The following is a 17,492-nucleotide window of genomic DNA, read 5'->3' on the forward strand; positions in this document are numbered from 1 at the left end:
GTTCCTTCAGTGATTACATACATCTTTTTATTTCATTTTTATTGTACAGTTGAGGCAAATATTTAAGGAATAGAAGTAGGGGGCTGAGAGAGGACCAAAAGTTAATGTTATAGCTTTTTAATTAGAAGTCTTTTAAATTACAGCAGTTTTATACTGTATTAAGTTTTCAGGGCCCTTTAGGTTCTAAAATACCTGCCAACTGGGAAAGCCAGCAGTTCATCTGTTTTATTTTTCCTCCTTTATGTCTGTAGCAGAATGTAGCTTTTATAGATGTTTGCTTTTCCCCCAACGTTTCCTGCTAATATGTTTGTTTGTGCCAGTGCAGTCTTCAAAATGCTGATACTATGTCATCATCCTGTGTTTATCATCTCCAATCATCTTTGTTGTTTTTTTACGGAGGGAATTGGTTATTCTTCTGGGTAATGATGTTTAAGGTGATCCGTGGATGTGGGTCTGCGTGTACCAAGAGGAGAAGACACCCGTTAAATATTCTTACATGTCTATCTGCCTTCAGTCAGCTTTGCCTGCCCTGCACTTGCGCACGATGGGTTTCTTGCCTTCTTCCCTTCTTTGCTGGTGCCTGGAAGAGTTGTCACTGGTGACATTGCCATCGGTACAGCCCGATGGAGTGCTAAATGAGAGGCAAGTCATGTTAACAGTCTCACACAACCCTACGTCTCATGAATATTTTAGTTTACTGGCAGAGCTCCTGTTGTGCTGCACGGTCCGTATTGTGTATAGCAGCAGTGCTCTGGAATACAGCTGGTAAACAGGGAATAAAACGGTGTTTTATATCTGGAAATTTTCTGTTATTTTTATATATAAGCTTGCTAATTTAACATAACATTGTCAGGAAAATCTGAAGGAATTGATTTCAGTCAGGTCGGACTCATAAGGAGTCAAGTGGGGTTTGATATGAGAATAGGTCAATGCTACATTGAACTATCAAATACACATCTAGAATAAGTCAGAGTCAGACCCAGTTATTATCACCCTACCTTTTGATGAAAAGAGGACCTTTTGAAAGCAAACAGGCAAATGCACCCTCAACCGTTTGCTGTGGGAGTTTTCTCTTTTTAAGCTTAACAGTGATGTAAAATTTGTTTTCCTAAGGGTGTTTGTTGGGTTTCATTCCTTAATCTTTACAATGTATAGATGAGACAGCAGGAAGTAATAATCAGAGCATGGGACCCTGATCTAAGTAGATCAGACACTGCAAAGAGCCTCTTATTGCATTCGGCAAATGCCTACAGTATCTGTCAGTAGCGTTTTGTATTAAACTGCTGGCTGATGTGGCTGGGACGAGACGTCAGAGAAGGTTACAGGACATCCGATGATATGCATGAGGCCACCTGTTGTCTATGGATAAGATGAGATCTGGCATACAAGATAGCTAGAGATGTTCCTGTTGTTTCCCTGGATCTTATTCTCATTCTTTTAACACGGTTGTATTTTTATAGAGAGAGAAATACATATATTCTGGTTTTGTCTTGGTTTGTCTTTCCCAGGTGGCTTGCGTGTATGCGTGTCAGAGGCAGCCCTATAGTCTTCACTTCTTTCTTTTATTTATAGCTTGCTGGGTTAATGTTGTTGCTGTTGATTATTCATAAAGAGTTATTTTATCAAGCTGTTTTCATGACAGCTAGGTAAAATTGGAGAGAGAAGAACCTGTACTTAATTATTAATGTGGCCAGTGTGATTTGTAGTAGATGTTGTTGATGTGTTTTCCAGTACATGGAAAAAAGCCCTACTTGAACACTTTTTTACTCAGTTTCTGAGCTGCTTTCGCAAAATAAGTCCTTTTTGCAAGTTTCTTACTTGTGGGTTAGGTGTGTGAACCCCAGCTGCAGGCGAGCTGCAGAGGAGGACTGCGCTAACAGGACTGATAATGTCCCTATTCAGTAAAACAGGACTGAAAATGTCCCTATTCAGTAGAACAGGGCCCTTTGAAGAGGCCACAGCTGCTGCAAGGACCATCAGTGGGCTCGCAGCTGGTGCCTGGTGTTTGGGTGAAGGTGGTGGGCTCTGTGCAGATCCTTTCTCCAGCAACCCAGTCAATGCTCTTCCCTTCCCTTTGCACACCATGACCTGATTTTCCTTGCTTTCAATTTTTTCTGCGTAGCAACACTGGGAAAAATAAAAATAAAAAAAAAATATAAGAAAAAGGTTATTCTGTGTGTATCCCTCGGACTCCTAACCCAGAGGTAAGGGTCTCTCCTGGCTGACTGATGTCCTTTCAGCCAGGGAAGAATTTTAAAGGGTCTGTGTGGCTCAGATACATCTCCAGCTGACAGCTCTGTTGCAGAGGGTTGTTTTAAATGCGAGTTAACTGTCAACACTGAAGCACACAGCATGAGGAGAAAACTTAAGTAGTAAACTTAAAGTTTTGCCACGGCTTACTTTCAAGGCTTCGTCTCCTGCGCTTTGGGGCACGCCGCAACGGGAGCCAGCCAGCCATGGCCAGGAGAGGCAAACACCGGCAGAGAGGGGAATCTGAAATGAGGCGTTCCCTTCCTCCCACTTGTTTCTCTTGCTGGGGTGTTTGGCTCACGTGGCCTCAAATGGATGAAAAAAAAATGGCAAGTTGATTGGCAGGTCACCTTTGAGAGGCAGCCAAGTCCTACAGTGGTTATCGGGCAGATCCTCGCTGCCATCGCCCGCGGCCTCACAATAAACACAGATGTGGCAAAGACAAATAGCAGGCAGAAAGGAGAATTTGAATGGGAAGCAAAAGCAGCTTTTGCATGGACGCGTGACTGGAAAATTTAGTAAACCAAGCAAATTGCTTACCAAAAGCTTAAATAGGATTCCTCTGGTATCCAGCAGGATTCACGATGAGTGAGCAATTTCGAAACCAGCACATCCACAAGGAGAAATAGCTTCACTGAAACCAGCCAGCCAGCACCTTAGCGATGCACTGAAATCACTTCAATAAATCAGTTTGGTTTTTCATAAAACTTTAACATTCCAGATTGTTAGTGGCATATTTGTGCAGCGCTGAACTTTGCAAGCGTGTCTTAAAGCAAAATATTTAAACAGCAGTTTTTTTGCGTTTTTGAAGTACTGACCTACAAGTTGTGTTGCGCCTTGTGCAGGGCTTGATGAATCACCGATGCCCGAGGCTGCACGGAGAATCCAGGTCTGGCTTTGTTTTCAGGTGTTAGTGATTCAGCAGTAGTTTCTGGGGAAATAAAGAAACTTGAACTCTGATCGGGGCAGGTAAAAAGCCTTCCGGTTTGCTTTTTAATCCTGGAAAAATACAGTAGCTTTTCCAACTCAAAAAAAAGAAAAAGAAACAACAAAAGTGTATTGCATAAAGGCAATAGGGGGAGGATTACTATGAACTGTCCAGACAAGAGCAGTTATCACTGGAAGATAAGGATTGGGTAAAGGCAGGCTTAATTTGTTTGGTAGGAACGGTTGGACTCGGTGATCCGGTGGGTCTCTTCCAACCTGGTTATTCTGTGATTCTGTGAATTTTGGAGCTTTTTAGGGCAATGGACAAAAGAGTTATTTGGTCTAGATCAAAGGTCATTCCTCCACTGCAACTTGTTAATTGTTGTACTGGATGTTGCTATTGAGGTACCAATTTGTTAACTATTAAGAGTTTTTTTCAAGGATAATGGAAACGACCCCGCCAAGCCTTGTCAGACCAATTCTGCTTGATATTGCTCTATCACTGCTTGTGGAGATCTTCATGGTGAGGAGAATTGGGTCTTGCATCCCATGCCCAAAGGACCTTTGTCTTCTGTAGTTGGAGCAGAAGGTTAGAAAATGCCAAGGGCACGGGGGGAGGTTTCCTTTCTGTTTCTGGGTATAACTGTAAGCAACTGCTGCCAAGTTCTTGAGCATTTCCCACCTTCTCAGATGAGTTTGGTTAGCCCTGTGTGAGCTCGGCTGTAGAAAGCCTCCTGGCTTATTCCTGTTTGCTGTGCAATGTTCTGTAGCCACACAGGACACCGAATCCGCATTAGGTTGGAGACAATTGATCCCTTCCTGCCTTCTCCATCAGCCTGATTTGTAACGGCCAGGCTGCTACCAGAACCAAGTTAGCTGATTTAAAGGCACGATAGCTGCGGTGCAACCATGTCTTCAGTTTGATACAGCAGATCATCTTACATTAAATTTCAAGGAGGCAATTGGTAGCACCAGCTCTGCATGAAGTGTGGAAATGAGTCAGCTATTTAGCACATATTCATTTTTAATCGTTGCTTTGTGAAAGAAGATACATTTTTCTGCCTGCCTTGTTTATTATAAACAATGTGCTTGTTATCATTATGAAACAAAAGTAATAGTCTGCCAAACAAAGTGTTGAGAAATTGAAGCTTGACAAATGCAGATAAATTCAGAAGTTAAGACTCAATTTTCAACAGTGAGGGCGATTGACCAAGGGGTCAATATACCAAGAGATTTTTGCACTAAATCTCCATCACTGTTGATTTTTGTATGAAGATTAGGTGCCTCTTTACAAGATACACTATAGATCAAAGAATAATCAATTTGTGGAAGTTCTGTGGCTTCTTTTGCCACAGGTCAGGCCATGCCACAGGTCAGGTTGGATAATTTTAAAAGATCCCTTCTGATCTCCTCTGTGAAAGAAATACCCATTTAAAAAATCACAGTTTATATAAAATACAGTTCCCCTCTTGCCTGATGCTAAATGAATTGCGAAAGCATGTTTAAAGAAATGTGGCAGATTGTTCAGAATACTCCTAAGAAAACGCAGCTGCTCTGGAGATGGGAACACGCTGTATTTTGAGGTTAAGCAAATAAGGTTTGTTTCTAGTAGGATAAATATATATTCATAATTCACGTGGTTATAATTTATCTCCTTATCGACATCTTTGAGAGCATAGTTTTAGAACAGGGATTCAAAGTCCTATGTCACTTAGTCCGCGTGTGAATTGCTCATTTCTCTCCTGTACGGATCACACTGCAGTGTCTCCTGTGGATTAGTGAGTTGGGAAGCCTATACAGTGCAGTTTACTTTTATTTGGTTTACTTTGATATCATCTTTGTTGCTGATGGCAAGGTCAAAGAAATTTGCTGTTCATAAGGAGCACGCTGTGGGGTGAATAGCGATGTTTTTACTGCCCTGGAGTGGTGCAGGGTTGCCCTCTGTAGCTTCCTGGCCATGGCATGATGCTTTCACCTGAATAACTGAGCTGTTGACTGCCATGTTCATTCAACACCTTGGCACAATCTTTCACATTTTCAGGACCAAGACTCTGGAACAGCTTAAACAGAGGCCAAGACCTTGCATAGAAATCCAGTTTGCTCGGAAAATAAAATAGGAGACACAGAGAAGAGAGATTGGACCATCCTTGTGATGGTTGGTTGGTGTTCCTGGGGGTATGCACAACAACTTGAGTCATAGCTCATTACAGCCACAGCTCCTGTACCACATCTTTGAGTCTGCTGGCCCCCAGCAGGCAATATTCTGCGCCACTGCAGATCACTTAAAGTATGTAGTGACCACGAAGGTACATGCCCTGGTCCTTGCCACCCTATGGCGTGGAGGCCCTGAAGGAGAGCAGGAGAGTGGAGAACAGCAGTTCTGGCAAAATTCCATGTCAAGTACTTCATGGAACAGAATAGGAAATGTTACAGCCCCAGCATCTCTTGATTATTTTTTTTAATATCTGTTCCAGAGTTTAGGTTGCTGATGTACTAATTGCAAGTTCTTCATTTTCATTCTTCCCCCTATATAACGATGTGTTCATCTGTTAGGTTAGGCAATGCAATATTATTTCTGGGTTTGTGCCAATTGTCCTTTTGTTCTTGTGCTCCGTCAAACAAATATTTTCTAGAGAATTTTGTGATGTTTCAGAAGACAGTGCAGGAATTCCACCTCAAATCTAAGAATAATGTACGCTGTGGCTCATGATAAGAGCCATATTTCTTTGAGACAAAAGACCTAACATGGGCACCGTAACAAGGATATGTAATATTATGGACTGTTATCACCAGTAAAGTAAAGACATTGTGATTATTCCTCCTTCTGCATGAGTCCAGGCTGATAATAGCAAGCCTCTTGCGTTGATTTTGCAGGACCTACTGCTAGAGACCAGCAAAGCTGAATTTCTTTCTCTCTTGTGCTTCAAAAAAACTCAAAAAAGTAATTATTTTTATTGCTGGTGTCGATGGTATATCATGTGGTATATATGTGATAGGATGGAGTCCAGGCAGCTCTTAAGTATGTATCATATTAGGCAAGTCACAGCACCTCTTTGCATCTCTTTCTCTGCCTGCCATCCTCTTCCCGTATCTTAGTTTTTCTGTAATTTTTTTGAGCTAGAAACTCTCTCCCGAGGCAGATACTCTTTCTTATGTATTCCTGGCGTGTCTAGCCCCAGCTGGGATTGTAAGATGCCGCTGTAATACAAACAAAAAATAATAATAACTAGAGATAAGAAGAAAAAAGTATCCAGCTTGAAATATGGATCCCAAGGCGCCTGACAGAGAGACAACTAAGCAAGTCTTACACAGAGGTCATTGAAGGAAAATAAATAAGGATGCTCAGCTGTCAGATTTACAAGCTCCTGAGAAAACTGCAATTAATAAAATATATTAATTGAGAAGTGTGAAGAAAATCTTGAAGCTTAACGCATGGAAAATATGTATATATATCCCAAGAATAAACATTACAGTGAGGAAAGGCAAAGTTTATACAGCATAACCAAGCTCGGGATGACTGTTGTAGGTAAGTAGATATTTATGATGTTCTGACATGTGGCACTGAACACATTATCAGTAAGTAATACATTAGTTCTTACGAAATACTTCCAGTGTTTCTAATGGAGTCACAAACTTAAAACAATTTAGAAGCTCAGTATGGAATGTCTACGTGTGATTTTTTTTTTTTTTTATTAATGTGGCCTAAAAGCTTTGAAAGCAGCTGTGGTAGATTTTAAAGCTGGAACTGTTATTTCCAGCATGGACATTTCACTTTTTCTGACCCTCCAGATAGCAATGGAGTTGTTTTTTTCTTTTCCATCAAACACAGATTTCTTGCTGCAGATGAACATTTATATTGTACCTTTCCCTACATTTCCTATGGAAAGAGAGAAGAGGGAGTTTGTACAACCTAGCCTGTGCATTTTCCTTTCCATCAGTCACAATATCTTTGCTTTGCCATCACCGAAAAAGATCTTTTATGCAATTCTGTTTATCTTCAGGTTGATTGATCCTTGCGTATTCCTTATACACTACCCGCCTGTGCCTTACAGTCGTTCAGGACTGGGACTGAGTTTTTCCTGTTTATTTCCTCAGCTGCAGGAATTAAGCTTCTTGGAATGATTTTCATAGATTCTGTTCTTTAATCCCGAAAGCACCTTTGTTCTCTCTCATACTGTAACTTCATTTAAGATGTTTCTGCTTGGAGGGGAAAGAGGTAAGTTGCAGTCTGCAAACAAGGCTAGGACTTGGCAGACCGAGGGAAGGATGGTGTTTGATCATGTCTTGATGTTGTATTGTTGTATGATACAGCTGCTCTCATTAGAAGAAAAAGAGACAGAGAGGGCCTACTAGGTCATACAGACAATGTGTCCACCAGCGTTGCCACTGCACAACTCACTTCATTAGAGTATATATATTACCTTCTTCTGTGCCAAAATTACTAAGTTGAAAAATGTGACTTCCAGCTCTTCCAGACAAAGTGTGTCGGCCTTAACTCTGGATTTCTTCTTGCCTGTAACATTACTCTGAGTGTACCTTTTTGTGCTGGACTAGTTTTTCAGTGTTTATTTTGTTCTGACGTTGGTGCCTAAGCCCTCTGCCTCCTGGTCTCTCTGCTGTTTGACTCTTCCCTAACATTGCCATGATGTTTTCAAGAGTGAATTCCACTATTACTCCAAGGCGTTTTCAAAATCTTTCTTGTGGTCAAGTTCAATTCCATTTATTTTTGACATGTGTTTCCTACTTCAGAGACCATTGTGCATTGCTTTACATTTCTGTCAAACTTTGTTTCACAAAAAACTGTGACTTTTCTTTATTGTCCCTCTTTCTGCTGCAAAGAACTCTGCTTCTTATTTTATTTTATTTTTTTTAGTATATATGACATCAGTCACATAGAACCACAGAATCATTAAGGTTGGAGAAGACCTCTTAAGATCATCAAATCCATCAGCCCAGCAACACCATACCTACTAAACCATGTCCCAAAGTGCCTTATCTACATATTATTTTAACACCTCCAGGCATGGTGACTCCACCACTTCCCTGGGCAGCCTCTGCCAGTGCTTCACCCCAGAGACATCTTTTTCTCATCACAAACCAGGGCAGAGGCTTGGGATGCCTACACCCCATTGTTGTCATGGAGGCGAATAATTGCTTCAAGTTTATTCTTTATGCTTTTAGCTGCAATTCATGTCATATTGTGGTGTGAATTTCAGATGCCAAGAGAGACTTGGTTGCCTCCCATCTAACTTTAGACACTTAAATGAGATATCAGACTTAGAGTGATCCCCATATAATCAGAGGAGGGTGCCCAGTGAAGGTCTGCCTCATCTCATCACTGACCACAAAAGGGACTTTGGGAGTAAGATGCCTGAGACACATCATTAGGATGCTTAGAAAATGAATTCAAGCCAAAGTTTCCTAGATTCAAATACTGGAGGACATGAAATTGTTGTGTATCTTGATTATTTACCTAGTGCTTGCACTCCCTTTAAATAACTATCCCTCAGCTTAACTTCACATCAGTTTTGTTACAGACTTCAGTGAATTGAGCAAATGTGCCTTTGAGGATGGTGAACACTCTACACTGTTTAAGAGATTGTCCTTGATGAGGGGAGGAATGGAAGCAGTGACATCTTTGTGGTACTGGGGACGATGGTAGGTGATGAGCAGAGGAGGAGATGAGGAAGCCAGGAGGAGAAAAAGAAGTCAGGAGATTTCCGAGAGTAGTTTATTTTGCAAGGAAGAAAGAAAAAAAAAAGAGATTTAGTATGCCATCTTTCTTCCAAGTGATCTGATTCAGAAGTAGAAGTGGAAAGGTGCCAGGAGACGTAAGGTACGATAATCGTTATGGAAAGGAAGGAATATAAGGACTATCACTGAATTCACACATAGGCTATGACACTTGGATATAGTAATCAAACGGCTAAGTCCTGGACTGAGAAAATATGGATTCTTTTCCTAAAACCAGCTCTGTGACCTTGAAAAATTTGCTTAACGTCTAGCATTGACACCTCCTTCTCAGAATCATCCATCTTACCTATTTAGAATGTAAGGTCGCTGTAGTCAGGCAACCTCCTGTAGCGATGGGCCAGTGCCCAGCGCAGCTTGGCTCGCTTTGGACCCCTAGCCATGTTAAAAGCAGTAATACTTTAATACACTGCCAGCCTGGGCAGCAGGAAATCAGGAACGGCTGTGTGGAAAACTGAGCAAAATAACTGCTTTTCTCCTAGCAAACCACCTGGGACATTTGTTTTGTTTTGCTTTGATAGCTTCTGACACTGTGTCTTATATTGCGACTTGTCAAATTATGTCAAAATTGTGATATGCTGCCGTGTTACAAACCGTATTTATTGCTAATTTCACACTAAAATGTTATTTCGTATCACTTCGTAATCTGGTGCCATATTTACCGATTTCTGTATTCCATCTGGAACTTATCAGCCTTTCCATGATGTCTGCCAGTAGCCCGAAAGTTTCTTTCTTGATCTTCTCTAATACCCAGGGATAACTTCCATCTGGTCCTAGAGATTTGTTGCTTTTAAGTTCCTCTAGATTATTTTCTTTCTGTCTCGCTGGTGCTGAAATCAGCTCAGATTGTGGTTGTGACACACTTTTTTTTTCTATTTTTCGAAAGGCATTCAGAAAATACTAATTTATTTTTAGCTTTTGTGGGTATCCTGCAGTTTTCTTCAATTTTCTTTCCCATTCCTTCCCATGATTACAATTCATGTGATTGAAATTCTTTTGTAATTCTCAATTAGCAATTAGTAAAACAGCAAAAGCAAGAAATTAATGTCCCTAGCCCATGGGGCTTTTCACAAAGTTAGATGAAATTAAAGCAAAATAATAAGTAGAGACAAAACTGAGTTTTTTACATTCTTTGATTTTCCTTTCATAATTTATGTAGTAAATAGTTTCTTCTTTCTCTCTTTTACTTTTCTTTTCTTTTTTGAGATATGTGACTTATTATCATTCGAGTGAATTTACATACCAAATGGGTTTTAATGTTGTTTTGCTGCTTTGGGTCATGACATGTATTTATTATTTTTGAAACACGAGTAGTTTTAATTATTTTGGTGCTACTCGTGTAATTCTGGATAGCTGCTAGCAACTGAACTTTTACATTTTTGTTCATGTTATTAATAAGGCATTGTTTTTAATTTTATGAAGATTTACTGCTGCTCTTCCATGTAAACTAAAACAATCAGTTGTACTTCAGGAGAGTCTGTTCCACATTTATTCCAGGTGATATGCTTGTTCTCCGCTTTAACCACCCCCTTCTATCAGATCAAAGTTACCCATGTAGGTATGTCAGGAGGCTGCATTACAAAAATGTTTCCACTGCCTAAACATTAATAGCCTTGATAGCATCCACTTTTCTTCTAATTCAGGTTGCCAGAAGAATCTGTATTCTTTAACATAAACTTTGCTGCCTTTTGATCTAATATTCAATCCTTTCGTGTCTTCCCAACCCCAAGAGATAATATGGTGCTCTGCATCCTTAAAAACACGTACTTTAGCATGATGTATCAACTCCATTGCTTGCACCAAGGGGTAGCCCTTGCAGCTAGAGACACCTTTAATCAGTAGAATTAATCACTGTGGAAATCAGCATGAGTGCTTGCGGGAGGAGTTTGTTACTCCTCGTCAAAAGTGAACATGGAAAAACTGATGTGTGAAGTGAATTTTCCCTTGGAAACTGAATTTTCTCTATTGATCTGAGACCCCAGCTAGTACCTCCTCTGCAAGGACGGTTCTCCTCTGTTGTTGAGTGTCCCATAATTGTGCCCCTCCAATTACTCTCTGTGCATTTGTGGTCCAGAGGTAGGAGAAGTGGTCAGCTACACGTCAATAATTATCTCTACCAGTAATAATTAAAAGGTGTGATTCATACTATTTGTCACTCGCGTTTCTGTTTATCCTTCTGCGAACTCACTGGCTGAAGGACAGCAAATTGATCGCAGGTTGAACTGTGGCTTTTTATTATTAAAAAAGGAAGGAAAAGGAATTTTAAGTGGAACAGCTAAAGGTTGCTGCATTGCTGTTTCTTCAGTGGAAACATTTTATGTCTCCTTATTAAAAATTGCCCGGTACAAGTTATACCTTGAGCAGAGTCCAAATTACCTTATGTCATGTTAGATCAAAGTATCTTCTTTCCAACACTAGTGCTTAATGCCACCTCAGAATATTCAGTTATTTAGTCTTACGAATGACAATGGAATTCTATTTTATTTTTTTCCTTTGGCTCAATATTTTCTGAAGCAACTTTGGTTAAATATCATGGGAGGTCTTTTTTTGGTTTGTTTTTTTAAACAGGTTATAAACATGTAAAGATAAGCCAAATTAAGGAAATAGAAGAAAAATTTTCAAGGGAAGTACTGAAAGAAGCCTTTCGAGATAGTCAATACACTAATAATCTTATTTTTTCAATAAGTCTTGCTCTTTCCTCTTGCTGAGAAATAATAGTCTATATAGCCTAGGATTTGGCAGAGAATAACAAAAGCTGTTCCTGTGTTAAACTGCAAAGATATTTCTTTATTCCATTATAAAAGCAGTGAAAAAAGAAATTAAAAGTAGATGGTTTATTGGCACTTATAAAGCTGTAAAAAAAAGGAGGGGGTAAAGAGGAAGCAGAGAAACCCAAATGAAGCCTCAGCATTGTTACTGAGTGGCAGAAGTGCTGGACTTGCAGTTCCATGGTAGCACTGTTGGGTCTTTTGGTTCCTATCAATTTGTTGCTGCCGAAGCTTGGGGTGAGCAGAGCTGGAAAAGCTTTGCTGGGGCAGCTGCTGCTCGCTGCCCCATTCAGAGAGCTGTAAAATCATCTGCCATGTGGTGGTGGAATTCAGGCTCCAGCCAGTGCCACCCTTTTCTCCCTCTGTACCTCTCTGGTTTGGTTTCGCCAGCTTTTTCTGCTCCTGAAGTTTGGAGCACGGGTCATCAGGGTTGGGATTGCTTTTGTTTTTACGGTGGAAAACTTCTAATCTCTTCTTTGATCAGGTCATTCTCAGAGTTACCCTTTTAGTTCTGCCAGGGCTAGCTGAAATCACAGCCTGCTCTTACTACCTACAATTAGAGCACACATCACTGAAAATAAGTGTTCTAGATTTTCCAAATTTCAACTGAAGTATTTGCTCAATAAATTAATACGCCTTTGCCTTACCGGCCCTTGCAGAACTAACTCTTGTCTTAATTTCCCCGTTAACACAACATTTTATGCTCAGATGGTGCCTCGTATTAGCAATTGGTTATAGCATCGAATAAAAATATGCATAAAACATCTTAGCATTCGTGTAAATGTAATCAAGCAGCTATAATACGGAAAGCCTGTATTCAAATACGAAATGATTGGAAATATGCGTCTGAGGAAGAACTTGTATGATCCTAAGCACTGTAGAAGTAGGTAGTATCCATTGAGAAGTAGTTTTACACATATGAATTTCTTTAGACACACTTTAGAGTGCTTATATATGGATATTTTCATCTTGGGGGTGAGGTTTAAATTAGACATGATGGTTTCATTACTTAAAGAAAAGAGGCAAGAAGACCAGGTAGTTTATAATTCCAATAGTAAATCCATTTTTGACTTTTTGATATTTCTGTATAAAGAAGATCCTAAAATCCTTTCTCATCACAAAGCAGCTTCCAAAGGGACAACCGTCCTACAAAGTTCTTCAGATAATCTCCACCAAAGGAGTATGTTGTACATGAGGGAGGTGTGGTTGACTGCTTTTTTTTTTTTTTAATAATAAGATGCCCTTGTAGGTTTATTTACTTATTGGCAACATGATTTCTGGATTCCCAATCTGCTACATAGTATGATTTGTAATTAGGGATGCCTTGTGTGAAGTAATCTACATAAAGCACCATGGTAACAGGAAGACATGTACATATGTTAAGATCAGGTATAAAAAGATACAGAATATTAACTGTTAATTCCAAACTTGCATTTGGAATCCTCTCCCGTCTTATGCTTAGTGAAAAACCTGGCTTTTTGGCTAAGGAGATTCTATTGTCTTTAGCACTTAGGGTCTTTTTCAGTTTTGTGGAAAGAGATCCTCATATTTTAAGCATATTATACAACTGAACAAAGCCAATCTGCATGGGCCCAGCATGAGGAACTGCTAATACTGTGTTAATTTCCTAGCAATGTAAGAATAATCGAACATAATTGTATTAACAAACACATTTGCTCATATACCACACATTCCCCAGCTCCAGGATGGAGGAGTCTAACGCAGGTTCACTCTGGATTTTTTCCTTTTCCCATGACTAGGTTTTTGCTCGCAGACGTAGGAGCACTTAAATGCCTTTCTGTCCTTACACCCTCTACTGTGTTTTGTTTTGCAAAAATGCAGTGTGCATGGAAGTGTTAGAAACAAAAATGCCCCTCAAGCTTTAGGCTTCTGCTAGGATCTTAGTGATTAGCAGGGCTTCTCTGGAATTTGCCTGGCCTTTTTGCAAAAGCGCTTGCACAGGTAAGATAGCATCTAGTGAACCTCTGGGAAGGGTATAGGCTTGTTTGGCTTCGTCTTATATAATGCAAAACAAACAAGAAGATAACGAAGATATCCTGTGTTTGCAAGAGCAGTGTTGGGCAGAGGGTGTTTACCGCAAATGCACAGAGAATTTTTGCCTTGCATATTTATTTAGCAATAATATGTCTTCACTTCAGTGCTACTGAAAAGTTAAAGGTCACCGTGTGCAGATTTGGTGCCTCAGGGGTGAGATCTGAATACACATTTGCAGTCCTCATACATTTGGGAGTTTTCTCAGAACCTCAAGACTTCCTTACATTTGTGGAGTTAGTTAAAAGTTTGAGGTAGCTCTGAAGGAGATTTCTTCTGATTCATCAGTAAGGCTCGATTTGCTGCCAGTAGCTGGAAGGCGATATCTCTCTAGCAATATGTGTAGATGATCTTCACTATTCTACTTGCAGTGCAAGGTATTTTTCTTTTGCTTGCATTTTCTAGCATAAACAGATAACAATAAATATAAGCACAAGAAATCTACAGACAAGAAAAAAAAACTTAAAAACACAATAAACATCCCCCTCCCATCTCCTACACCTACAATGGTAGAAGATGTACCAGTGTACACTCATATTCTACTTGAGGTGTAGAACTTAAGCTGCAACAAATGTGAGTCACTGCTTAATGCTCTGTTGGGAGCTACTCAGAAAGGTACAGATAGCATGTAAGACTAGTTAGTGAATATTTGGGGTGGTTTAGGATGCGTTGAAAACTCTTTGTGCTTTATATGTGCTCTGTTGTTTTCATTGTGGTTTGTTCAGACTATGAGAGAAAAGAACCTTTACTTGTAGAGTACAATCCCAACCCAGCTGAAGTCAGTGATGTGGTAGGGGTCAGAATTTCATCCCACGTCTATGGGTAGGATCAGAGACCCTTGAAGCCGTGAGCTACTGAGGCAGAGTAGGAAGAATGCCTCTGCTTCTTGACTGTATAAAATAGATCTGTTCATAGTCTTATTAGAGGTACATTTATGGAAGAGATACGTGAACTTTGAAGGGGCTCCCAAAGAGCAATTTTATGGTAACAACATCATCATCCACTATAGTGAATGAAAACTGAGATTATATTGGGCAAAAAGCAGTAATTCAGCAAATCACTTAATTCTTTGAATGGGAAGATTTTTCATTCCAACTTTAGGCGACAAAGAAGCCTTTTACATGAATTCAGTAAGCTGCAGCAAAATGATTTCAAACAATGGGAGAAATGTTCTTTTTTATACCATCAGCTTCGGATTATTCACTTTTCAGGAAAGAAAGTAGTAAGTTGGCTGCTATTAGCTGCTTCACCTGTCTTATTTTCTTTCTTATTGTTCTTACTAGATAATCCTACTGCTTGATCGATATCCTCATACATGCTTTGTTTTATTGCATCTACTTAGAATACTTAAAAAGTCTCGGTGGCACTTGAAGAACAGAACTGAAGTTAATTTGATTACAGTGTTTTTTAGATGTAGCAATTAAATGTAATCATTTTTAAATAATATCATTTTATAAACATTGTATAAACATAATGTAAGCTGCAAATAGCTACTGCAAATTTATAATAAACGAACAACTTCATTTTGTATTTTGACAAACATTCTGAAAGCTTGAAATATTTAGAGTTTTATAGACTGTTGTTCATATCAGTAACAAAAGAAAGCCTGACATGTTTAAAGAGTGTGGATGTAGGACAATAGATTAAGCGTTTTCAGGATTTTTTAGAGGAACTACTTTAGGTTTCTTAAGCAGGGTATAACATTTCAGTTTGGGGTTGGCCCTGGTCTACTTACCATTCTGAAATTTCTTTAGTGTCCATTGCCTGGTAAAGAAATGAAGAATTGCTCAACACCAACCATAAACAGCCATCTCAGTGAGAGATGTGTGAAACTAAATGGGCTCTCCACTAAGGTATCTTTGCCACCTTTGTTGAAATTAAGTTGTAAGATCTGGCTCCTGAGTAGGTGGAACAAGTTGCCAGAACAACATAGAGCTGGGAGAACTTTAGCTAAATGACATGGTCACTCCTGAATTAAGGAAAGCATATTTTAATTTTTTGTCTTGCTTGTTTTGTTTACTTTAGACTTATTTTTGGTAACCGTCGTTCTCCAAAAGGAATGGCAGTTGTCCATTCCCTTCAGTAGCAAGACTATACTTTGTTAGGGATGCTCTTCTTTACATTTTTTCAAGCTGTAGGCACATGTGTAAATAAAAAATTAATAATCCTGTAAGATGAAGAGCTTGCAAATACAGACACTGCAGGTAAGTGAACTTTTTTGAGTGAAGGATTTTTTTTAATGAATGGGTTAGGCAATACCGGAGCCTTCTAATTCAGAGCTCCACAGGCTTTCTCTCGTGGCTGGTTTAGCTCCCTTGGGAATTTAAAGCCACTTTGACTGTGAGCCATGCCGGGGACCCCTGATCACAGTGGGCAGCGTTGCCGTGATATGGTGAGGTATTTTTCATCAGCTCAGCTGCAGTAACAGACTGTGTGCCTTCTTATAACCTGCCTCGCTTCTAACGAAAAACATGTTAGCTCAAGTCTCAAATATACACATGCAGCTTAAGCTTATTTTGCTTCTCCAGAGGGGCGCAGTAAAAGAAAACACATGATGTGTTACTGCAGCTTGGTTATTATGTGTTATTTTACAGTAACGTAGTTGCTCGCGGTCATCTGTGTTTCACCGTAGTCCTGCGTAGAAAAATGTAATGTAATTCCAAAAAAAATCCATTAAATTCTCATTTCAGTTAAGCCTTTGTAGATCTGGTTGTGGTTCTGTTTTGCTTGCATTTTGTGTCAGTCCACAGGTCTTCCCCTTTCAATTTTACTGTATGCCTGTGCTGTCAGTTGGGTAAGAAACCAGGGGACTGATGGGGAAAAATTTAACTGGAATGACAAGTGCTGGTTAATGTATATCAAGCATGACTCAAGATGTTATACAGGTAAAAAAAAAACTTGTTACTGGAAGTTCAGTGCCATAAAATCTACATTACGTGCAATGTAAGATATGTTAACCAAAAACTTAATGCACAATTTAAAAGAAATTGTAACAGCCTGCAGCTGTCAAGCAGAAGAGGTGTGCTTTCTTTTCATGCCGTTTACTCTTTAATGCCTCTTCAGCTTAACCCATGTCCTATCCTTGCTCAGACTCAAGCAGGGAAGTAAACAGATGTTCACCTGAATGGTGGGCAGTAGTAGAAGTCTGCTAGCTAGAGGCTATTTTTACTTTAACATGTTCTGGGTTTTTTTTTCCATAAGTTTAAAGTGATATACATGTAATTTAGTGAACACGAAACCTGCATTGGATAACTATATCAAATGCAGTAATAATAACATGTTTCATATCATCTTTACATCAGAAGGTTTTAGAAGGCGGCATCTCTGTATTTTGGTTGGTTCATTCTCTTCTGAAATCCACAATGGCTTTGTCCTGTTGGTACCTTGGGTGCAAACGTGGTCAGTAAAGGCATAAGCCAACAGGGATCTTGAAGCTCGGTTTGCTTTCCATCATGTACAACAAGCCTAAATTCTGACTGGGGCAAATCACCTTGGCAGCGTTCAGATTAGTCTTCTCCTTTTCGTTTCCGTGCTTTTCCTGCAATGGGTCATTGAAAGCCTGAAGGGAGATTCGGGAAAGCATTTTTCTTCCTCCTGTCTTATTTTGCACATTTGAACTACTTCAGCGATTTCTCTCTTTTTGCTGGACAACTCCTCGGAGAAATTAAAGAATTATTTATTTATGATTATTAGTTTCCTTTCAGCATTTTAAAAAATGTCTTCAATGTTTGAAGCACCCCAGCA

General features: G+C 39.6%; 1 protein-coding gene and 1 long non-coding RNA gene across 3 annotated transcripts in view; one reads left to right on the forward strand and one right to left on the reverse strand.

Annotated features, from left to right (window-relative positions):
• KLHL29 (kelch like family member 29) overlaps positions 1-17,492 on the forward strand; it is a 406,051-nt gene that overhangs the window by 185,522 nt on the left and 203,037 nt on the right. The window lies entirely within an intron of this gene.
• LOC138717563 (uncharacterized) lies at positions 1,912-3,224 on the reverse strand. The gene is made up of 3 exons (XR_011336901.1): positions 3,069-3,224; positions 2,401-2,556; positions 1,912-2,127 (listed from the first exon to the last, which is right to left on the reverse strand). It is a non-coding gene; the product is annotated as an uncharacterized lncRNA (long non-coding RNA).

Source organism: Phaenicophaeus curvirostris, chromosome 2 (assembly GCF_032191515.1).
Source record: "Phaenicophaeus curvirostris isolate KB17595 chromosome 2, BPBGC_Pcur_1.0, whole genome shotgun sequence".
NCBI lineage: Eukaryota > Metazoa > Chordata > Aves > Cuculiformes > Cuculidae > Phaenicophaeus > Phaenicophaeus curvirostris.